Below are 25,488 nucleotides of genomic sequence, written 5' to 3' on the forward strand. Positions count from 1 at the left end.
TCTATGTTGGCCTTCTGCCATCCTTTTTGTTTTTCTTCACTGGATTATTTTAGGACTCCAGGAACCTACGTTTCCTTCTTACCAGATCTCTGTAGCTTAGTGCTGTGGCAGAGTTGGTAGTTCTGGGAGAGCAGGTAAAGTACAGTCAGGACGTCACTGACAAAAAGAATTTTTTGATACTGAAAAGATAATAATGATGTGAACATTCAGGATATAGAATAGATGTGGCTAAACAGACAGAGAAAAGCAGAGGAAAAAACATCATAAAATACTCATTTTAATGTTCTTTTACATATCTAATGTGGTTGTTATGGATCCAGAAGTTTATTGGTACAGAAAAACACAGTCTGCTCTTTTGCAGTGTATCAAAACCTAGTATGGAAATTCCCTAGAAGTGAGAAGGGCCAATAAAAAGAAATCTCAGTGGCTGGAGGGACATGGAAGAAAATCTAGAAACACTTTGGTAAGTTCTACATATCCTAATATGTTTTGTTGCATTGGTTGTAACAGCAATTTGCAGCAGAGAAGGAGTTGCCACCTGAACCTCAGCTCACTGCAGTCTCTGCGTACCCAGAGGATAGGCTGGACTCTGCAAACCAGAGACCTGTGACCCTAATAATACAGATGCAAATTTGAATGGTGACTTTGAGGCTGAATTTAAGGCCTGAGCTTGTACACTGTTTAGGAATGCTATGTAAATGGATGAGTATGTGTATTCCTAGGGGGTTAAAATACTGATAAATGCTTACTAAATCTGGCTTGAAGAAAGTAGTTGCAAGGCTCAATACAGATAACACAAATAAGTAGTAATAGTTTTAAGTTCTGTGTGATTTTGTGTTGACATATCTTCTAAGTTATAATCTGCCTGAATGTGTTGGCAGCAGTATTTGTGTTATCACTTTAAATCAACTGATTCCCGTTTATGAATTTACCTCCATGATACAGTGCCATCCTTCAAATGGTTACAAGACTGTATTGGATCCAGTAGCTGTGTATGTGGGTATGTATTTCTTCCCTTAAATTTACTTCAATAACTAATTGATGCTCTTTTTGGAAAGCAGAATATAAGGTGTGTTGCATTCAGTTGTTCACTCCTAATTTTTGCATGAGGATACAGCTCTCAGAACTCCTATAAACATGTTTGATATTAAAATAACCTTTTCAGACAAAAGCTGCACTGGTACAGATTAAATTGCAGGGAATGGTGTGTCCCTTCCCATTTCTCTTTGTGAGCCATGTACATGTAAATATTTCCTCAGATGATTTTGATTTAAAAAAAAAAAATATTGCTGAGTCTCCTTGAGTGGAAATGTCCCACCAACAATCCCAGGAGGATTCTCACTCAGCAGGCAGAGCAGGCTTGTAGAGAAGCAGAAGTTGTTCTCTTCTTGTAACATGGTTTCTGATGATGATGATTTTCTAGTCAGGATGTTGTTTCTTTTTCATTCCTTTTGTTGAATGTTTCACCGATAGACAAGAGTAATTCCTGGTAAATGGAAGAGTGCAGCAGCTGGCTACAGCAGAGGCTTTGAAATGGTCAAAAAGTCTTCCTTCTTTTTCATAGAGGTTATATTAGCTGTCAGGACAAACACAAACCCTTGGGAATCAGCAGAGTTCAAGGAATCGTGGCCACCTTGAGCACAGAAACAGTGTACCAGGCCAAAGTCTCCTGAAGGCAATGGAGCCAACAACAGCTTGCAGGTCTGTGGAATGAGCTCCAGAGATGGATGCCAGAAACATCTAATTGCCTTCTGGAGATTACAAGGGCAGCAAAAGGGGCGTAGTGTCTTAGAAAACCACCTGAAGTCTTAAGCATGATTGGTTTCAGTTTGAGAATCTGGCTAGATTATTTTCTTGAATTATTTATTCTTCTATCTCTTTGAGAAAAAACAAGAAGAGTGACTCAATCCCCTAGCATCTTACATCTGTCTTAGTCATTGTCAATCACAAAAAAAGTTACAGTCTGGTTCTCATGTTGAATTGAAACACTTCCTGAGAGAATGGGCATACTTGATGCAATGCTGAGTCACTCTCAGCTGCTCACCATTATTAGGTATTCAGCATTGCTAAATTGATACAATTAATTTTCCTGAAGTCCCATAAAAGCCTTTTTATCCTCCTGACACTATTATTTCTTTTCTTTTTATTACACTAGTCAGTGTGGTGCTAAAACAAAAACAAGGCAGCTTTTTCTCTTGCTTTTATATTTGAAACTCAGAGAGCATTTTTTTTAACTCTCATTTTTGTTGGTTTGTGAATCACTACATCTTTCAGAATATGAGTATGTAGAACGTCATGCTCTTAGGTATAAAGTGAAAGAAAAAAAAAACCAAAAAACAAAAAAACACAGAATTACACTTCATCTGTCATCTTCTGAGAAAGTCACAGAAAAAAGTCACTGGAGAGGCTGACCTACATACCACACAGTGTCCCTTAAACAAAACAGAGTTGGAATAGTTTCAGTGCATTACCAAGGCAGATATAACCATTGAAGATATGACACATAGAAATAGCCCAGAAGGCTTTCTATTTAACATTTAATTCTTCAGTTCACTGGACCAATAACAAGTGTTCAAAATTTACTATCTTTTCCCTTCCCTTCCCTTCCCTTCCCTTCCCTTCCCTTCCCTTCCCTTCCCTTCCCTTCCCTTCCCTTCCCTTCCCTTCCCTTCCCTTCCCTTCCCTTCCCTTCCCTTCCCTTCCCTTCCCTTCCCTTCCCTTCCCTTCCCTTCCCTTCCCTTCCCTTCCCTTCCCTTCCCTTCCCTTCCCTTCCCTCCCCTCCCCTTCCCTTCCCTCCCCCTCCCCTCCCCTCCCCTCCCCTCCCCTCCCCTCCCCTCCCCTCCCCTCCCCTCCCCTCCCCTCCCCTCCCCTCCCCTCCCCTCCCCTCCCCTCCCCTCTTTGACTTTTTCTTTTCTTTTCTTTTCTTTTTTTTCTTTTCTTTTCTTTTCTTTTCTTTTCTTTTCTTTTCTTTTCTTTTCTTTTCTTTTCTTTTCTTTTCTTTTCTTTTCTTTTCTTTTCTTTTCTTTTCTTTTCTTTTCTTTTCTTTTCTTTTCTTTTCTTTTCTTTTCTGTTTAGCCTTCACTTCTTATCATTTTTGGACATGGGTGGTTTCAAGTTATAAAAGGACAGCTTGAGAAAAGCTGGATCTGAAAACCTAACCCCAGGAGAAAAGCACAATCACCATGTGTGTCTTTCTCCCCAGTCAGAAGAACTGGATGAAGTATGTGCCTTGATCCTAGCATTCAAGACACTGTGACTCTGTCTGATAACAGCAGAAAGCAGGTTTCAGAAAGGAACACTGTGGCTGGCTTCTTAGATCTGCTCTAGCTTGACTCAGCTGCCAGTCTGATTTGTTGGGAGAGACTGATTTCAGGGGAGGCAGATCCCAAAATGTGGTTGCCCTCATTGGCGTCAGACAGTGAGCTCTGTATGTGATAATCACAACGTAGGGATTGCAGCTGTTAGAGGTCCACCTCTTCTTGAGGAAAAACGTATTACATTTTGCACTTCCTGAACAACCTTTCTAGACTTCCTATTTGTAAAGTACAATACTAGATTTCAAGCTGAAGGGAAACAACATCTCTTCATCTCCCTCTGAAAAACAACTGTTTAACCACGGAAAATTATTGTGAAATCCTTACTGGGGTGGAAAATTTTCACTCTCTTCTAGTGCATTTCACATGAATGAAAAAAACATTCCTGTACTTCAGAAGCTGTTAACAGGAAAAAATAATAATAAAATAAATAAAATGAAGACATTTTCCAGATTTTAAGTCACCTAACAGAGGACAGTAATAATCTTTCCAAAAGAGAAAGAACATTACCTCTGCTAATTGCAAAAGCTTCTTTTCTCCAGAAACATCATCTTCTTTCCTCTGTCAGTTCATTCACTTTCTTTTCTGCACTTTCTTGAACCCTTTTGGCCTGAACCCTGCAAATTTCTAATTGCAGGCTAAAATAAAGAGTTGAGTCCCATCATATGACTGATGAGCAAGGAAATGCTTTTCTTTTTTCTTAAGGGTGATGTAGAATTTGTTTTTAAGAGTTGTTTCCTGTTCAGAATCTTGAGTCAATGCAGGCAGTGAGCATCAGTGGTTCCAAGATATGGGGTAATGTGTTTTGGAAAATGGATTCCAGAGGAATGATGTTTTTCTCATCCACTGTATCTCATTCACCACCACTGTTTGTTCAGACCATCAGACCAACAAAGAATGAAATGACATCACAGCACCCATTTTTGTGACTAGGGTTTCCTCCCCACACCTTTTTTTTTTTTTTTAACTGTCTAAGAAAATCTTCTGTGCAAAGATCTTATTTTCAAACATAGGCTAAATATTGTCACATCTTTTGTTTGTGTGGACCTTTCCCCATGTCAGATCATAGCTTGCAGGGCCTTGATAACGTCTCTTGAATCTGTTTGGAAGATAAACAGGAGTGAAACCTGAATGTAAGTAATCTGACTTAGAAGACCTCCAGACTTAGCACTTTCACCAATGTAAGAGTCTGGTCATTTATTACTGTGTTTCTATTTATTTTATTAGGAAAAAAAAAAAAGTGTGTAGTTTAGAAAGACTTTTATAGCAAATTCTGGACAGTTGAAGCATTTTAACACTTTTAATGAGAGATTTGCCTTAAGCATATGAAGTTAACTGTATTACACTTAAATTAATTAGGCCATTGAAACATTCTAAATTTTTTATACTTTAGATATGGATTTGAAACTCAGTAAATGTGAAATTGTGGCTCACTTAGGTTATATCTATAAACTTTTAGACATAGTTTTTCTGCACAAAACATAAATCTGATCACTTAATTTTCTTGTTCTCAGCTCTCTGTGGGACTTTTGGTATTTTTCCCTTCTAAGGAAGGCTGCTGCTTTTGTAGCAGACTGCAATAAATTTGTGAAATGGATACACATATGGTAGAAAACAAAGGGAGAATTTCAGCAGTTATATTTGTGGCCTAAGTTTGCTTTAGGCAGGAGGGATTTATGCAAATGAAACATTCTTACAGCACTATGATTTGTCTATATGAGGTAGTGGATACCTTTAATACTCTTTGATTTCTTTTTCTGGTAATTAATTAAAACAATTGTAATTCAAACATCCACTTTCCAGAGCCTCACTTTATTATATTAAATAAAAATTGGAAGTTCAACTGTACCAGCATTATACAAACACTGTGATACCACTGTGTTGAAGGCAATTTTTCCCTTGTTCCTTTGCTGGAAGTTCTGCATACATGGGATATTAACTTTCACAATTAGAGACACTCTGAGAAAACCTCAGCAAGTCTTCCTCTTTTTGCTAGTACTACTCTGGGGGATGATACTGCTGGTATTTTGCAGCCACAATGTCACATTAACAAGAGAAAAAGAATCAGTTTCCACAACTAACTGATGGGCTATTGAAGGACTTTGTTCTATATCTGTGCCGACACCCTGTGGGTAACCAAAGTGACTTGCTTTATATTTGAAAGCTTAGAGAACTAACTTATATTCATGTTCTGTCCATTTATGCAATGAAAAAAAAATCATTAGCAGAAACAGGAAATGCTAGACAGAGGCTTAATTTGCCCTCTGTGCAAATTACGTGCTGATTTTCAGGGCAGGCTTAGAAAACTTGTTTCATTCTTCTAAAAGAAGGCAATGGAGGGAAAAGCACCATTGATTATATTCTTCATCTATTGCAGAAAATCTGGATTCAGTTTCATGTTCTGCCACGACCTCAAAACCTTATGTGATCCTAGAATATTTTTTTTCCTGAGAATTAAAGGGCATCCACACCATTTGCTTTTGCAAATGCATATATCTTTTCTAGATCTCATCTGTTCTAATGTAAATACATAGTAGAGCTGTTTCTGATGTGTGTTAGAGAAGCTTTTAAATGTAAGCTCTGTAGATAGGCAAAAGGAAATTACTTTGTGGACTGAGTCTTTCTAGCAATGAGACAAGAACATGGGGTCCTATATACTTTTATCATTTTGCCAGGTTTGCGTGAAGGACAGGCAGAATTACAGGCTCTGAGCTAAAAGTGGAACAGGAATTGTTCTCCATCTATTACCTCAAAAGGGGCAGAGGAGAATGGAGAGCAGCAGGATGAGGCCTCAGCCCCAGATTTTATTGGCAGCCTGTATAAAGGGAAATGTACTGCACCATTTCAACCCAGGGCTTGTGCTCCCCCTGTACTAACAGAAATTGGAAGTTCTTCCTTGGCTGGCAAGGTGCCTGCTGCCCCATTGATGGTCCATGCCTACAAAATATAATCAGGTATCTTCAGGTTACCTTTGAAAAAGAACATCTTATCTAGATAGCGTGAGATTTTTTGCATGTATATGAACTGCATTTATATGCATTATATATAATATACATATACCAGTTTATGTTTATACCACTGTGGGCTGGAACTGCAAAAGAGTAGGATTTTCTTTCCAGTGTATCTGGACTTGTCATTTTACAGTGTCTGAAATCTCATTCTGACCATCATCTACAGGTATCCATGTTTTCTCTTGCTGATTGGAGCAAATTTCTTAAACACGTTGGACCCTCACATGTGTGGAGGTGCCAAGTTCTTGTCCTGACTATGGAGAGTGCTGCAGGCCCTGGAGCACTGCATATACCAGGACAAGACAACCTAGCTGTGGCATGCAAAGTACTGTAGGTATTTTATTCATTGAGGGGACTAATACATTAGTTATTGGTCATTGAAGTAATTGTGAAGGTCGTCTTTTTTTTTTTTTTTTTTTTTTTTTCCCCCTCCAATTTACCACCCTGACTGCTGTACAATCCTGTGATAACTTTGCCACACTGAGTGGTTGATAGCCAAGTTCATGTTGGAGCAACATGCCTGGAGACAGTAATGAGTAAAACATAGCCGGAGACCCATGTCATTCTCTCCACCTGTTTGCATGTATACTTATACCCATGATATACTGTTATATCCCCAGCTTATTTCAGGCTCATGCATCCTCCAGCTCTGCAATGCAGTGCTTTTAAAATTTATTTATTTATTTATTTATTTATTTATTTATTTGCTTTTGCTAAACAGAATATAATGATCAGAATGAAAGCAACACATCAAATCAAATCTCACTCAAAAGTTAAATATTGTTCTCTTTTACCATGTTCAGATGTTTCAGTAAAACAATGCCTTTCTGACATTTTTGGAAATCATCATCTAGAGGCATCACTAGAATGACATATCATTTACTGTTGTGTCAGACCTGCAAGCTGTTGCATAAGTTAAATTCCTTTTTGGCCCTCAATGCTTAGATATGTGTTAGAGATCTTTAACATGTCTGCATGAGAGAGGAAGACACTGTGATGCAGTTTCAGTTTGTTTGCCCACTGACACATTTTCAGAGACTAAACAACAAATGAAAAGACCACATAGTTCTGTGTCTGTTTCTCCTGCTCTATATGTATCACATGTATCAGCCTTTCTTTTCAGGCTCAATAAAATGCTGTCTAACATGACATTCCTCAGCAATCAACACTCGTTCCTGACACATCTGCTTCTATTTGGCTTTAATCCTTCTTTGCTTCATCTGTATTTAGCAATATTTCAGAATTTTGTTGTCAGCTAGTCTCATACTCTAGCATGACTGCAATTTAAAATATTCCTGCAATTTAAAGTATTGCAAGCCTTGAGAACCAACTTCTGGGCTCACAGGATTTGTGGAGTTTGAACAAGTTTATAAACTTGTCCCTCTCTAGTACATGAAGACTTTTTTTTTTTTTTTTTTTTTTTTTTCCCCTAACTTTCCTTATGTACAGTTTGTGTTTTGTATTATGACATGGTGATCCCTCCAGATGCTGTGCTGGCAAGGCAGATGTGCTCTGCTTCGCTCAGATACATCTCTAGAGTGTATATCTGGTTATCCACTACTTCCCCTTTTCTTTTAAGCTTGTGCATTAAAGTCTATTGGGAACTTCAATACATACTTCCCCATACACTCAATATGAAACACTAGCTGTGAATATTTCTTCAGTTAAGGTCTAAAAGCATGAACTGTGGTCTTCTTTTCTCCATAGCCTGCAGATGAACTCAGATGTCACAGAAAGAGCAAGACACATTAGCCCAGAATATGTACAATTTTTCTTAACCAGTTCTGTGGGATTTGCCTACTTCTTGTTTCTCATTCTCTTCCAGGGTTCAGCTGAATTTGATATGATTAAAGCATTAACATTCCAGACCCCACAAAAGATCCCCATGGAAGACTTAATGTTTAACAACAAAGTCCTTAAAAAGATATTTTTATATCATTTATAGGGATAAATCAAATTTTCTATATACATAATGAGGTTAAAGTACCGTAATCAGATCGAGCAGGTAGAAGACTTAAACCTGTAAGAGATATAGCTGAAATGTGGTGGACAGTTTCAAAATATCTTACATTTACATTATTTTGGCCACTGTATTGATAGTTTTCTGCCTGTTTGTGCTATCATAATAAATCTAACCTCTATTCTGATTTGTGATAACAAGAATAAGAGCCTATAGAAAGATAAAAATAACTGATATTCTCAGCTTTTTATCTATTTTTGCTTTTGTTTGTTACTAGTTTTGATTACTTTCCCATAAAGCATAAAGATTTTACTATTTTATATTTTGTCTCTCTGAAAGTTAACTCACCCAATTCTGTAACTGATCAAAAATCCTTCTTTTAAAAGGTCCTGTTAAAAATTTCCGAGGCCTCATGTTCTCATGGAGCCTGCAGAACAGGAAGAGATGGTGTACCAGTGGCACAACCTTTCCCTCCTGCGATGGGACCTTGATGTACTTGGATCATCTACCTAGTGTGACCAACCCCTTCTCTTTTTGCAAGGGAAATTCTGAAGTGATGTTGGGTCATCCTTGGAGCAGTGGGAAATATTCACTTACAAGTAATTTTCTCTGCTGAGTCAACAACACACAGTTCACAACAACAGGAAGTAATTAGGTCTTGAAATTAATGGATTTCCCTGTTACCTCAAAATGCAATCTTTTTTTTTTTTTTTTTTTTTTTTTTTTTCTAGCCTTTGATAGAACTGCTTTATTATCAAGCTTTGGACTGCTCATTATAGCTATTGTCTCAAATTGGGTGCTGGCAGATACTTATGAGTTTTATTAATGATGGAATAACTAATGAGAAAATGTTGTAGACCTTGTAGTTTTTTAAATTAATCACATTTACCTTAGAATACTTCTGCCTTTTTTTTTTTTGATAGAATATAATTCAGCTGAGACATTTTTCTGCTGATTTGATTTTTTATCAGATATTTTTTCTTCTGCTCTTGAAATCAATTACTTGGATAACATAATAGGTCCCCATTAATCTCTATGGAGCACAGTACAATCTGTTTCACTTCAAGCCAAGGAGGCCCTATTGGTGTAAATCATGGAGTCAGTCATTTTGTTGCTATTTATAAAATTAGTCACCTGCAACATCATCCTGGATGAAGTCCATTGAATGAAACAGTGTTGGAACAGTCTATGTACAAGACTTAGTGTTTCACTGTCAAGCCTGCAAGGTGCACATAAATGTATCTTAATATAAAAATGGGAAGTCCCTTTCCATTCATTTTGAACCTATTATAAAAACAAAACAAAAATTAATGAAAGCAATTTAAAAATGAAATATGTTTTTCATAAAATTTTCATTTTTATAGAGAGATAAAATTTTATCTCTCTCGACTCCTTCCAGTTATTGAAAATAGCAAAACTGCAATTAGAAACATGGAAAATTAATATCAACATTTTGTGAGTCTAAAGGATTAAAAAGAAAGGAATCATATTTTCACTTTTGTAGTACAAAATCAATCTAGCATATCATCCAAGTTATACAAACCAAGAAAAAAATATCCTCAGAAACTTAATCTAGTATGACTTCTGTTTGCTCAGAATAATCATGACTTACATTCCTATTTTCTGTAAGTAGTGTAGTTATGACTTTCTCCCACTTCATTTTTGGTAGGCAAGATGAAAGACAGAAAGATTTTGCTGTTTTCTTTTACTTGTGATGACTACTGCCTTAGTAGTTTTGTTTTTCTGAAAGAATATACACAATTCTATCATGACAAGATGTGCTGTAGCATTAATAGTAACAAAGAAAATTCAATTCTTATTCAAAATAATATAAAATGAGAGTAATTCTTATTCAGAGATGTTAAATTTACATTCACATCAGTGAAAACAGAACTTGTTCAACACGCTTCTCATGTAATAGAAGTTCTTTTCCTCCTAGTAGCTACTTGACCTTATGAGGTAGAAGTTGCATTGTGCCACTAACAGGTGCCAATTTTTCTGGGCATGAGTCAGGTAAGCAGTACCATGCTAATGCTCTTAGCATAAAGGCCTGCCAGCTGCTTCAGTTCAAAGCAAAATGGCTTAAATGTAAAATATGTATGTATATTTTTATACATATATATATGTATATATATACACAATTTAGAAGTAGAATTATATAGAAACAGTTTACTATAACCTTGTGCAATAAAGAGCTGAAAACTGAACTGATGATGCAGACATAGCTGGACTTGTTTTAATGAACTTGTTAAATGCACGGGCAATTCTCGGTGTTGGAATATGAATGTAAAGATTTGGATGTTTCCAGGTAATTCCTGGCAAACAAATAAACAAACAAAAACAACAACAAAAACAACAGCAACAACAACAACAAAAAACACTGACTAACCAACCAAAACAAAAACAAAAGCAAAAACACCTACAAACATTGATTCTCATTTGACTTAATATAACTACTCGTTATGAGCAGGAAATTCCTTCTTTCAAGAAAAAAGGAGGTTCTGCTGGAAAATGCTACTTTATCATTTACTTCGATTAGTGAATTCCCCTAAAAATCCTGGAGCCAGTAAAGAAATGCCAACAATCAACAAGTGTTCTTGGAAGTGTTAAATTTGATGATGAGCTGACACCACTTAGACTGGAACCCTGACTTATGCACTAATTTTGTTGTCCAACGGTAGGTGGTAACACTAGTTAGATCTGACTAATCGATGAAGTTATGGTTCATGCTTGAGTCACAAAAAAGATAAAGGGTTAAAAATTCAGGCCATCTAAAGTCAAAGTAGAACAAAGAAGCAACGAAGAAGAACAAACAAGTTTAATAAAATTTTATTTTTCTTGAAATATTTGAGACTGTGCAAAATCAAATACTGTGTCTGGTTTTCAGATTTTTGTATGAAAAATAACTTTTTTTTTTTTTTTTTTAAATATACACTTGAAGTATTCTGTGGCAACTCCCTAAACTATAAGACAATTAAAAATTAAAAATTCAGACCAATTAAACAATGTTCTCTTCAATAAACATGCATCCATTTGTATACCAAAGCTGCAAACCTTTTTTGTTTATTTGCTTGTTTTTATCCATATTTATGGATATTCTTCAAAAAGTAGTTGTAGAATTATCATGGAGAGACTTTTTTTTTTTTTTAGCTTATATTTTCCAGATATTGGTTTATCTCCAGAAACATTTAAATCGTCTCTTGCTTTGTGTTTTCTCTTTTAAATCTACTACTTTGAGCAGGACATTAAGCAGAACTCCTGAGGTCCTTTCCAACCTGACCAGTGACATAATTCCATTTGTATGACCAATGCTTGTAAATACCTTTTTAAAGCTCCCTATTCCTGAAATATATTATCTTCTTCAATATTGTCGTTATAAGACAGAAATATTTCACTCATCCCAATAAACAGTCTTGACAACTCAAATCTTTTACCTAGATACAGAACCGACATACCATACAGAAATGCATTTATTGTGCTTGAATTCTGATAGGTGAAGCTACCACGAGCCTGTCCATTTTACTGGCATGTTCACTCAACTTTTGAGTTATCCAGTAGATATTTCAATGTAGTTTGAAGATTCACTCGAGATAAAAATGGCAGCTTCAGTGAAGAGACACCAGCTTTTGCTGTGGGAGCCATCAGCTGTGTTCTGCAACATCTCCCTAAAGTAGTTAGTGAAACCCATCTTGCACTATTCATCTAAGTACAGCTGAGAGAGAGTGAAAAGAACATCTCATCTGTTTTGTACCACTGTTAGGAAGGAGGTGTCAATTTGTCTCCATTGCCCAGAAAGAGAGCCTGCATAGTTACTGTAGCCTGGGCAACTAAATCTTACACTGCCAAAGTTAAGCTGTGTGGGTCTCATCTTCAGTTACTATTGTGAACAAAAAATTAGAAATTTGGAGTTTAAAGCTTTGACCGTTTTACCCTGCTGGGTAGCTAACCTCCACCACAGCTACTCCCTCACTCCCTGTTCTCGAAGAAAAAGGGGGAGAAAGTATGATGCAGTGGATTAAGGGTTGAGATAAAGACAGGGAGATCACTCAGTAATTATCATCATGGGCAAAACAGACTCAGCATAGGGAGATTAATATAATTTATTGCCTACTAGAACAGTGAGAAAATAAATGCAAACTAAAAACACCTTCCCCTCCATCCATTCTCTTCTACCTCCTTCCCACTAGCGGCACAGGAGAATTCAGAACTGAGGCTACAGTCAGTCCCTAAAGTTTCATCTCCACCTCTCCTTTATGGTCCCTCTCTGCCCCTGCTGCATGTGGGGTCCCTGCCGTTCTTTCTGATCTGATCCTGCGTGGGCTTCCCACAGGCAGCAGCTCTTCAAGAACTGCTCCAACATGGCTCTGTACCACGGGGTCCATCCATCAGGAGCAAATTGCTCCAGCACAGATCCCCCACGGTCAGCAGCTCCCCCCAGACCCCTGCTCCTGCATGGGCTCCTCTCCATGGGCTGCAGCTCTGGCCCAGGGCCTGCTCCTGCGGGGACTCTCCTCTCCTCTCCTCTCCTCTCCTCTCCTCTCCTCTCCTCTCCTCTCCTCTCCTCTCCTCTCCTCTCCTCTCCTCTCCTCTCCTCTCCTCTCCTCTCCTCTCCTCTCCTCTCCTCTCCTCTCCTCTCCTCTCCTCTCCTCTCCTCTCCTCTCCTCTCCTCTCCTCTCCTCTCCTCTCCTCTCCTCTCCTCTCCTCTCCTCTCCTCTCCTCTCCTCTCCTCTCCTCTCCTCTCCTCTCCTCTCCTCTCCTCTCCTCTCCTCTCCTCTCCTCTCCTCTCCTCTCCTCTCCTCTCCTCTCCTCTCCTCTCCTCTCCTCTCCTCTCCTCTCCTCTCCTCTCCTCTCCTCGCCTCGCCTCGCCTCGCCTCGCCTCGCCTCGCCTCGCCTCGCCTCGCCTCGCCTCGCCTCGCCTCGCCTCGCCTCGCCTCGCCTCGCCTCGCCTCGCCTCGCCTCGCCTCGCCATTTTCAAGACCCTAAAGTGCATCTATTGCTGCTTCTACTGAGAAAGGGCAAGTTACTATGTATTGATAACAAGAGTCAAAATAGTAAAGGATAGGGAATTATAGATCTATCTGTTTAACTTCAGTTCTCATAATAAATCTGGAATAACTTGCAGCACCTGGAAAACAAAATGGAGATGAAAAGCATCCAACATGCATAATTGTCAAGAACAAATCTGAGCAAATGAAGATGATTCCTCCAATGACCAGATAACAGGTCTTGTGGATAGATGAGAAGCAGAATTTGTATAGCTTTATTCAAGTAAATCTTTTGACAGACTCAGTTGATATTCTAATACTAAAGCAAGGACAAATATGGCCATTATTCTGTGGACACAAAACTGATTAGATAACAACACCATACAGTAGTTAATAAAGTCTAATTACACTCAGGGTTCTGTGGGGGATCTGCTTTAGATCTGCTTCTGGTCAAGGTTTTCATTAGCAAAACAGATGGTGGAATAGTCAGAATAATCATTAGTTTTGCAAATGACACAGTGCAAGGAAGGACCCCAAATTTGTTGGAGGATAACAGTAAAAATAAAATTATGGAGAAATGGACTGGAAATATAGGATGTAACTCATCCTAGAAAAAGAACTATGGCAAGGTTAGAAGGTGAGGGCAGGATATTAAAGGAAAAAAATAATGATGCAAATCCTGGATAGGAAACATTAGGAAGAGGTTATCCAAAAAGATTTTAAGATTATAGTGGATCACAAATTGTTTCTGAATTAGCAACATTACATTCTTGTGAAAAGTCACCTGCTCATGGTATACAAACAGAAATATGACCCAAAAGATGCACACTATGATCAGAGATTGTAGAAAATTTGAGCTAGGAGGTAAGATATAAAGAATTGATGTTATCAGGACTAAAATCAAAAAGACAAGGAAGGATGTTAGTGGGAAGAAAGGTTGATAATGTTAAACTTCCCTGTTGTTTTAAAAGGGAAAAATACTGTTCTCTGTATCCACCATGAATGAGGACAAGACATTTCAATTGACACTAGAAGGATTAAAGTTATTAAAAATATTTTCTTTTCCTAAAGCTAATTGAGCAGGGAACATGTAGATTAGGAAGACTGGACACTGTCTGTATCAGTCTTTAATGAAAGTCACTCATACATCTTTTAGAAATGACATCAGTATTGCTAAAACTCTTTAGAGCAATGGGATGGATCAAACTGATCTGTGTTCCTAATTCTGCTGGGGGTCCACAGCACAGTATGTAAAATTAGGATGATTTTTTTTTTTTTCTTAGGTGTGTTACTGTAAATCTGTATGTTACTTATCCAGTAAGTCAGTATTGGACATTGGTGCACCATTTTGGCAAGGCTGGACAGTTATTTTTATGTTTTAATTTATTTGTCTTCAGCAATTCTGCCTTTGCTTGCCTATTGTGTCAAAAGTGAAGTTGTACATTATATTTGAGCTGGGCAGCAGCAGCTGTCCATCACTCCTAGTTCTTGACTCCTTACTTAGAATTAATTTTGCACAAGTATAGCTGTTAGCAGTGGTGTGTAGTGCTGTGTATAATCTATTATATTTTAATTTTATTCTAATTATGCAGCATCCAGATATGTCCAAAGAACAGGAATAATTAAAAAAGCAATATAATCTTATGAACACCAGTGTTTATTACTATGTGTAATGGCAAAGGTATAAGCTAAAATTTTTTAAGAATTGATAGAATTTGTAAGAATTTTGCCTCCGTTGGACTGGAATGAGCATTTGTGACTTTGATGACTTTAGAGTTATGTTTGTGACTTATAGATAAAATCTGCATAACCAGCATAATAATCCCGCTTTATGCTGCAGCTATGGAATACCTCTTCCTGAAACAGTCTTGATCCATAGGGTCCAGAACTAATGAAACCAGGGACTTGTGTCTTGTAGTTGGTTGCCTTTTTAACCTAATTAGCCTACAACTGCAGTGGAATTTCAAGCTGTTTAGCCTGGAAGATGACCCTGACAAAAAAAGCAGGTTCTCAAGATCCCCATAGGGCACATTTTCCAGCTGAGGCTTTCCTGAAGCTGGGATGTGCAGAAAGTTTTCCCTCATTTGGGTCCTCCCATGTCTATCACAGGGTAAATGTTGCAGTTTTTCCCTCAGTGCTGTGTTATCAAAACTCCACTCAATCAGTTCTTTTGTTTATTTCTGTCTTGAAGCTTACAGGACAGGGCATGCAAGTCAAATATATATTTGGCTGTTGGAACTAGATGGTTTTTAAGGTCCCTTCCAGTCCAAGACATACTGTGATTCTGTTTCAGAAAGCATTATGGACTTCCTTATACTATTATCAGATTGCAAACTTCCCAGTATTACAATAGCCTTAGTTTCCCCAAAAAAAGTTTATACCATTCTCACAAATGGCACTGTGCATCTCACTTCTCTTCCTGTACTGATTAACCTCAGTTCTTTCTCTTTTCCTCTATTTTCAATCATAATAGCACTTGTTCCTTCCTGTATTCCCTACCTATGTTTGTTTAGCCTGGAGGCTGGCCAAGAGATGATCGCTGCTTGCCTAGTCCAGACTCACGTGCTTGTGAAATGGTCAGCCTAGTGCTTCTCATGCCTAGGTAAATGCCTAGGTACTTTGATAAGGATCTATGACACAGAGCTGGCCCACCAGCCGTGAGCACCGTTATCGTAGCCACATCTGTGGATATAATTTTAAAAGCTTGTCAGGAACTGAGAAGATTTGGGTGAAGCTGGAAGAAAGACATCCTCGTCCCTCAGACTGAACAAAGAACCTAATAAAAATCCTTCCTATTCCCCACACATATCTGTATTTGCCATGTCTCTACAGCTGCACATCTTAATAAATTAGGCTTGGTAGGACAAGGAGAAATCTCCTTTCACATAACACAAACTGTGGAAATGCAAACACAAACTCACAATCTGAGTTTAAAGGAGTTGTCAAAATCACCTTCAAAATAATTAGCTTTGATTACTTGGAAACATCCAAAAGCTCAGTACCAGTGTCGTGGTTTAACCCGGCTGGCAGCTAAATACCACGCAGCCGTTCGCTCACCCTCCCCCCTCCCTCTCTGGGACGGGGGAGAGAAATGGAAAGTGAAGCCCGTGAGTTGAGATAAAGACAGTTTAATAAGACAGGAAAATAATAATAATAATAATAATAATAATAATAATAATAATAATAATAATAATAATAATAATAATAATAATAATACAATGATGATAATAGTACTACTACTAATAATATGTACAAACAAGTGATGCACAATGCAATTGCTCACCACCCGCTGACCGATGCCCAGCTTAACCCCGAGCAGTCCGGCCCCCTCCCCCCGGCTAGCCACCTATATATTGTTTAGCATGACGTCAGATGGTATGGAATACCCCTTTGGCTAGTTTGGGTCACCTGTCCTGGGTCTGTCCCCTCCCAGCTCTTACTGCACCCCCCAGCCTGCCCGTTGGCAGGACAGAGCAAAGGCTGAGATGTCCTTGGCTTAGTATAAGCACTGCTCTGCAACAATTAAAGCATCGGGGTGTTATCAGCACTCTTCTCATCCTAAGCCAAAACACAGCATTCCACCAGCTACTAGGAAGAAAATTAATTCTGTGCTAACTGAAACCAGGACATCTATCCACCCCTTATTCCATACCATTTATGTCATGCTCAGGTTACACTCTTTTCCATACATTCTAATTAGTCACCTATAGTAATCATGGTAGTGATAACATACAGTATAATATACTATTTAACATGGTGCAATTCAGTTCATGGGCTATTCTCACCCAGTATTAAATCTCCTTGAGGTACACACCGGACCTCTCCGTTCTTTTGCATCACCCACCAAGTATATCCAGGTCCCTGAGCGAAAACAATTCCACGAATAGGTTTGCCTTTTCCTGAGGCAGGAGTAGCCCAGACTGTTTTACCCAGCATATTTTTTACATGCACTACAGGAACTTTATCCCCATCTACAGTACGTAACAGGTTTGATTGGGCAGGTCCAGCTCGGTTGGTAGATCCCCTAGTATTGACTAACCAGGTGGCCTTTGCCAAATGCGTATCCCAGTTTTTGAACGTCCCAGCGCCCATTGCTTTCAAGGTAGTCTTTAACAGGCCATTGTATCGTTCAACTTTCCCGGAGGCTGGTGCATGATAGGGGATGTGATACACCCATTCAATACCATGTTCTTTGGCCCAAGTGTCTATAAGGTTGTTTCGGAAGTGAGTCCCATTGTCTGATTCTATTCTTTCTGGGGTGCCATTGTTCAGGGGTGAATTTCCAACACACTGGGGGTGCTAACTGCTCTAGATGCCTGCCCATATCCACCCATACTCCCTGCCACCCACAACTATACTGCCTCCGGGCAGATCTCCGGATGAGCTTCATAAGTAGTTGTTTAACTTTAAGCAGAATCTGAAGTGCATTCATGAGGCAGAACAACAAGACTATGGTATTCTGAGTATTCCAGAAATATTCAATATCTTGGAGAGCTATTGTAATAAACTCGGAGGATAAGAGGGTGGTGAAGGAGGAAGGGAGAGTGATCAAGGAGGGTACAGGGGTGGTGAAGGAGAAAGGGAGAGTGATCAAGTAAGAAAAATTATCTTCCCCTTTCCCCTCCACAGATTGACTCCCTAATGAAAAAAGGCAACAGATACAATTGCTAATAGTTTCCAAAATACAGTTTCCAAAGTACAGAATCGAAGATGTTACTGAGTACAAATACCAGGTTAGAGTCATGGCCAGATATTTCATCATCTCATAAGCCACTGATACAACACACAGTACCATAATGGTCTGAAACCAGGGCCCGGAGAGGATAAACAACATGACAGAGAGCACATACGGAAAATAACGTGCTATAATACTCAATTTGGAAAACAGGCGCAGCACAGTTGAGATTAAAGCAATCAGCATTATGACAAGTGACTATTAAGCAGGTCTAATACTTATACCAATTTTATTTTAACACACTCTGGTCAGATCTGCCGTTATCTCAACCTTTCGAGCCCCACGTTGGGCGCCAAAAAGACTGTCGTGGTTTAACCCGGCTGGCAGCTAAATACCACGCAGCCGTTCGCTCACCCTCCCCCCTCCCTCTCTGGGACGGGGGAGAGAAATGGAAAGTGAAGCCCGTGAGTTGAGATAAAGACAGTTTAATAAGACAGGAAAATAATAATAATAATAATAATAATAATAATAATAATAATAATAATAATAATAATAATAATAATAATAATAATAATAATAATAATAATAATAATACAATGATGATAATAGTACTACTACTAATAATATGTACAAACAAGTGATGCACAATGCAATTGCTCACCACCCGCTGACCGATGCCCAGCTTAACCCCGAGCAGTCCGGCCCCCTCCCCCCGGCTAGCCACCTATATATTGTTTAGCATGACGTCAGATGGTATGGAATACCCCTTTGGCTAGTTTGGGTCACCTGTCCTGGGTCTGTCCCCTCCCAGCTCTTACTGCACCCCCCAGCCTGCCCGTTGGCAGGACAGAGCAAAGGCTGAGATGTCCTTGGCTTAGTATAAGCACTGCTCTGCAACAATTAAAGCATCGGGGTGTTATCAGCACTCTTCTCATCCTAAGCCAAAACACAGCATTCCACCAGCTACTAGGAAGAAAATTAATTCTGTGCTAACTGAAACCAGGACAACCAGTCTTACCAAATTTAGGATGTATATTTTTCTACCAATGAGAACAAACTGAAGAATAAAGTTCTTTGGTGGAGCTTCAATTATAAGAAAAAAAAAAAAAAAAAAAAAAGAAAGAAAGAAAAACAAAACAAAACATGTTTTATATATTGTTCACCTGATGTCTATTGTTTAATGAGTCATAAGCCTTTCATTTATAAACAGAAAAGTTCTTAGAATTTGAGGGACAGAAAAATATTCTGTGCATAACTACTTTGGCAATAAAAGCACGCCTGACTAAAAATATATCTCAAGCATTAGCTAAAAAATAAAATAACTCAAGATATTATAACTTGGTTTAACTTCAGAACTCTGTCACTGTACCTGTCCTGGCCCATAAACTAGCGTTCATTGTGTTATATGATTGGGAAGGGGCTAGTGTGCCTCTTATATCTACATATTTCTGTTATTCCTATTTGTGGGTGTTTCTTGGTACTTTTTCCCACCTTGATCCCACAAGCTTCCATCAGTCAGTGGGTATGCAAGAGGCCATGGTGCCACACTATACATGTGAATAACATTTGATCCTTGCAAGGGAATGGGCCTGTGGGGTCAGTCAAGCACATGAAGGTCACAGACATGGTACGTTGGTCCAGCATAAAATATGTCTCTATTTGCTGAGGTGGGGATGAGGGCAGAGGTAGGTGAGGTGAGCTGACAGGCTTCTGGACATTTGTACCAACAAATAATTTTCTGATAGAGTTTGGTGCAATCTGAAGTCAAAAGAAATTTCTCATTAATCCCTTAATCCCTGAAGGACCAAGCAAAGTGTTGCTTGGCCTTCATCTAAGAAAGTGAAAGCAAATTCCTTCCTTCCTTCCTTCCTTCCTTCCTTCCTTCCTTCCTTCCTTCCTTCCTTCCTTCCTTCCTTCCTTCCTTCCTTCCTTCCTTCCTTCCTTCCTTCCTTCCTTCCTTCCTTCCTTCCTTCCTTCCTTTCTTCCTCCCTCCCTCCCTCCCTCCCTCTCTCCTTCCCTCCCTCCCTCCCTCCCTCCCTCCCTCTCTTTCTTTCTTTCTTTCTTTCTTTCTTTCTTTCTTTCTTTCTTTCTTTCTTTCTTTCTTTCTTTCTTTCTTTCTTTCTTTCTTTCTTTCTTTCTTTCTTTCTTTCTTTCTTTCTTTCTTTCTTTCTTTCTTTCTTTCTTTCTTTCTTTCTTTCTTTCTTTCTTTCTTTCTTTCTTTCTTTCTTTCTTTCTTTCTTTCTTTCTTTCTTTCTTTCTTTCTTTCTTTCTTTCTTTCTTTCTTTCTTTCTTTCTTTCTTTCTTTCTTTCTTTCTTTCTTTCTTTCTTTCTTTCTTTCTTTCTTTCTTTCTTTCTTTCTTTCTTCCAGAAATGTGCTGATGGAAACTATCCTAAATATAATGGATATTAGTTATATATAATTAATAATCTAATATTTAGGCCTGGATTATTTCTATCTTTTTCTCTGGTTAGAGGAAGGACTTTGTTATTTCCTGCTCTGCATGGGAATCCAGGCACAAGCAGTTCATCTCATGACATTTCTTTACACTCAAACAGACAAGGTGACACATAAAGCCCAGGGGCAAAGGGAAACCTGATAGCTATATAGCTGAGCTGCAGTCGGAAGTGGTGAATTCCCTGGACCACAGGGAAAGCTTCCTGTTCTTTGTAGATGAGCCTATTATTGGAATACACTTGCCTGCAGTTAATCCTCAAAGTAATTAAATGGAAAGGAAGCAATTAAATCACTGAAAAGGAATTGCGTCTGGTTCAGAGGGAAAAATCCAGGCCTAGGAAGTATTTCAGTGATAGTTGGATGTGCTCTGTAAACAGGTATCCTCCTGTTTGCACAGATAATTAACATTTATATGCTAATAATATCTTGTGGTAATCTGATGAAACTGAAATGTAGAAATTCTCATTATTGTGGCCTATGAAGTATTAAGCAATGAAAAGCTGATATGTATTTTTCCCATAATGAGATAAAATTAAAAACCAAGCCCCATATCCTCATCTTGTCAAAATTAGTCTTGTGCCATGGAAACTAGTAAAGCAATGTTCATTTACATCTGCTGAGAACCTAGCTCAGCATTTCAGTAAGCACGTCCCAGAGAAGGAAGACTACAAAAATTAAAGTGAGGAACATGATTATTTATTCATACAGCTCTCCAAAAACAAAGATTAGCCAAGTTCATAAAGAGTTTAGAGTGGCTTCTTAAGATCAAGCGTCAGAGCAATGCTAAGCACTACTGTATCTTTTAAAGATTGACAAAAGTCTTTAAATAATTACCATTTCATATATTTTGAAAGCACCAACTGCTTTAGAATTATCTTTTACACCTGTTGGCTAAATTTACTAATTACTGCAAGACAGCAAATGTTATTTTTAAAGTATACTTTTTGTTCAGACTGCTCCAGTCTGTAGGATAAATGCTGGAAAGTCATCAGGAGGATCTTGGAGAGATCAAAGCTCTGACTGATAGCTTCCTTATTTTCACTGCTGGAAAACAGGTAGTTAAAAAACAACTATGCTCATTAAAAATCTATAGTAGAGAGTAGCATAAGGATTCTATTTTGAAAGCATAAGGAATGGTAAGTTGTTTTTTTCTCCTTCTCCTTTTTTTTTTTTTTTTTTTTTTCATTTTATTTTTTAACTTATATACTTTATTTTTCCTTTGCCTTGTTCCTTGGCACAGTGTTATACTGCATGTCACTGTTCTCACTGTTACCACCTAAGAAGCTGGAAGCTGGGCTGGCTGAAGGCAAAAGATGTCCTGCTAATGAATGGACAATGATGGGTAAGGTAGCATAAGCTGCCTGGGACTCTAGCAGTGAATACCGACAAGTGGTATTGGCTGAGGCTGATAAAAAGGGATTCAGGAAAATATGTGTGTGGAAAAAAGACTAGCAAGAAAGAAGATGGTGGTAGTAATTGAGACCTGAGAGGATTAAGATATGGTGAGAGCTGTAGGTATGCAATTGGACCAAAACATCATAGCTGACAGATGATCCAGTAGCAAAGATATGACCTTTTTGTTCAGATGAAGATAAGTCTGAGCTGAAAAATATGCCTGGATTATTGATCTGAGAGACAAGCATTTGCTGCTGGAAGAGGGACATTGGAGTGAGACATTGAGATGTGGGAAGAGAACAGGAATACTGACTGTCCTTTGTCAGCATATGAATACATACAAACCTTTTCATTATTTAAAATATTTCACAATCTGGCAAGAAAAATCATTATGTCCTATATATGAAGAGCCATATCTTACTTTTAAGTAACTGTTAGTGTGCTCTCATTTTTATTAATAACAAAATATATCCTTGCTGTAGCCAGATCAGGGACATTCCAATTTATCTTCAATTGGTCTTTACCTTGTTTCAGTTTTTCCCCTGCTCTCAGAGAATCATATGCAAGATATCCAGTAGCTACATTATCATTTCCTTGAAGATCAGCACTCTAAGCTATACATCTTCACTGTTGTAACACGGATAGTATGGATAATGTGGTCAATTCCCCATAAAATACTGTCCAGTTGTGTCAGACAGGAAAGGAAAGGAATTTTAATCTTCAGGTTGCTCAATGTAGAATTTATTCAAATGGGGCATATGAATATATTAGATAGTTTAGTCATGTGGTTTTACTGTATAATATTCACTTGCATACTTAAAGACTTCTCTAGAAGGACAACTACAGTTAAAGTTAATGTGGTGCTTCCAGAAAGGTCCAGTTTTTGGTACTCATCTCAGGATAATCACTAGGGATGTCATTTTTTTTCATGTTCAAAACTTCCATACACTGTTTTTTTTCTGCCTCTTGGTTTTTGTTTGTTTGTTTGTTTGTTTTTCTATTCAGATATTTGAAAAAAGGATTCATCACATTGTTTCGACTGTCTCAGAAAGGTTTTTCCTCAGTAGTATTAAGCTTCTTATCTTTGAGACAAGGACAAGCTATGTTGCAGCAGGAAACCTTTGTAAGTAGAATATACTTTCAGCTGTCTGTGATCTTTGCCAAGCTGGAAGGCTTCAGAAAAATTTCTGTTTGTTCAGTAGAGACTACAGAGACTTTAATGAACAAGCCCCATTCCTCCCCCATGCCATCTGCAGCAACAAGCTAGAAATCCACTGAACTGCCAGAAAATTATACTCCCTGTGTAAATGCAGGTATTGCATCTGCCTACCACAGCTCAGTGGGATGCTGGCCATAAGGAAGAAGAATGAGAGGGAAGGAGAGGAAACTGCAGGACTTGGCACATAGAAAGGAATATGGAGCACAGAGAAAGAGGAAGCAGAGCAGAAACAGGGTATATAATTTAAGACTACATCTCAAAGTATATACATGAAGAACTGAATTAAAGTTGATGAGACAACCTTTAATTAATATTGTAATTTTGGTGTCCCTTTCTATACAACTGTGATTGTCTTTTAGGCTCAGTTCTGCTGCCCATACTTTGGCACTTATTACTATTTGTAAATCCTTGGATTATCTGTTGGGAGCTGACAGTTATAACAGGACCTGCAGGAGATCTCTGCACTGCTGGAGACAGGCAGGATACCCTTCCGTGTTTCATGTGGTATTAAACATCTTCCTAAGGGCACATGAATCCTAAGGTGCCTTAGTGCATTTCTTGGTGACAAGATACAGGTTCTTAGGGTGCTAAATGTTATCTTTGTATAACTCAAAGTCTACAGGTAAGATTCCCTCTTGCAATGAACTCCCCATTTGTCAGTGATGCTCCAGCTGGCCAGTTTAAGTCATCCTGGCATGGCTGACAGAGAACTGCAAACCTCATTTACCAGTAATTCTTGTTTCTGTAACGGATTCAAGGGAAATGTTGTCATGTTGACACAACTGAATGCTACTTTCATTGGCTTGAAGGTCACACCCAGAGAGGTGTCAATGGCTCTATGTCCAGGTGGAGGCCAGTGACAAGTGGTGACCCTCAGGGGTCTGTCCTGGGACTGGTACGGTTTAACATCTTAATGACATAGACAGTGCACCCTCACAAGTGCACCCTCAGCAAGTTTTCAGATGACACCAAGCTGAATTGATACAACAGAAGGAGAGGATGCCATCCAAAGGGACCTGGACAAACTTGAGAATTGGGCCCAAGTGAAGCTAATGATGTTCAACAAGTCTAAGTGCAAGGTGCTGCACCTGGGTGGGGGCAATCTCAGAGAGGAGTACAGACTGAAAGAAAAACTCATTGAGAGCAGCACTGCTGAGAAGAACTTGGGAGTTCTGGTGGATGAAAAACTTGACGTGATCCAGCACTGTGCACTTGAAGCCCAGAAGGCCAACTGCATCCTGGGTTGCATCAATAGAGGAGTGAACAGCATGGCAAGGGAGGTGATTGTCCCCCTTTGCTCTGCCCTTGTGAGGCCTCACTTGAAGTACTGTGTCCAGCTCTGGGTCCCCCAGCACAAGGAGGATGTTGAACTGTAAAAATGGGTCCAGGGGAGTGCCATGAAGATGATCAGAGGGCTGAAGCACCTCTCCTATGAAGAGAAGCTGAGAGACCTGGAGATGTTCAGCCTAAAGAAGAAGAGGAGGCTCCAAGGTGACCATATTTCAACTTTTCAGTACTTAAAAAAAGTACTCAGGCTTATAAAGAAGATGAAAACAACTTTTTGCTCAGTCAGATAACAACAGGACAAGGGGGAATGGTTTTAAACTAAAAGAGAAGATATTTAAATTAGACGTTAGGAGGAAATTCTTCACTCAGAGGGTGGTGAGGCACTGGAACAGGTTGCCCAGAGAGGTTGTGGATGCCCCATTCCTGGAGGTGTTCAAGGCCAGGCTGGATTAGGCCTTGGGTAACCTGATCCAGTGAGTGTCATCCCTGCCCATGGCAGGGGGCTTGGAACTAGATGGTCTTGAAGGTCCTTTCTAACCCTAGCCATTCTATCATTCTACATGATATCAGAATTGTATTTGTATTTATAGTAGGAATATAATTTTGGTCCCTGCCTGTTTAATTCCCTCTTTCCTAGACTTGTTCAGAAACAAGCATCTTACCAAGAAATGGAACAGACGAAGATTGTGCAATAGTTTAAGATAATTTATAAAGTTGTACGAAGGGCAGAATTTATGACAACAATTCCTCTATGTACATTCTTGCATGTATACCCCTTAGAAATATCAGCTGAATTTACCAGTCCTAAAGTCGTATCAAATGTAGATGTTGCCCATACTGTAGCTGTTGATTCATACAGTGTTTTCTTTCCTTTCCAATTCTTTCAGATTCATGTATCACCTTGAATACATTGGCTCTTCCTGCAGCTGTATTACTGCAAACAAACATCACTGAAACAATGTTGAACCAAGTAGGCAGCTGTTCTGTTAGAAGTGTTACACACTGTCATCAGAAACAAAAACCACAAAGCTTTATCTGGAATCCTAAATGGCCAGATAGAAGGATTATATCGGGAGAGAATACAGGACTCATGGAAGATGTAGGTCAATTATTTCTCTCTTCTGGTAGTGTTAATCTTTGGGCTGAAATTTCAGATAACAACAGGTAGTGCTGTTAACACCAGTCCT

At 38.8% G+C, this 25,488-nt stretch overlaps 1 long non-coding RNA gene across 1 annotated transcript; it reads left to right on the forward strand.

The window, feature by feature from the left end:
• Nucleotides 1-256: 256 nt before the first annotated feature.
• On the forward strand, nucleotides 257-8,980 carry LOC309876589. Its single transcript, XR_014317204.1, has 3 exons — nucleotides 257-463; nucleotides 946-1,000; nucleotides 8,672-8,980. It is a non-coding gene; the product is annotated as an uncharacterized lncRNA (long non-coding RNA).
• The last annotated feature ends 16,508 nt before the right edge of the window (nucleotides 8,981-25,488 follow it).

The sequence above is a fragment of the Aythya marila genome (assembly GCF_965140915.1).
Source record: "Aythya marila genome assembly, chromosome: 1".
NCBI classification, from domain to species: Eukaryota; Metazoa; Chordata; class Aves; order Anseriformes; family Anatidae; genus Aythya; species Aythya marila.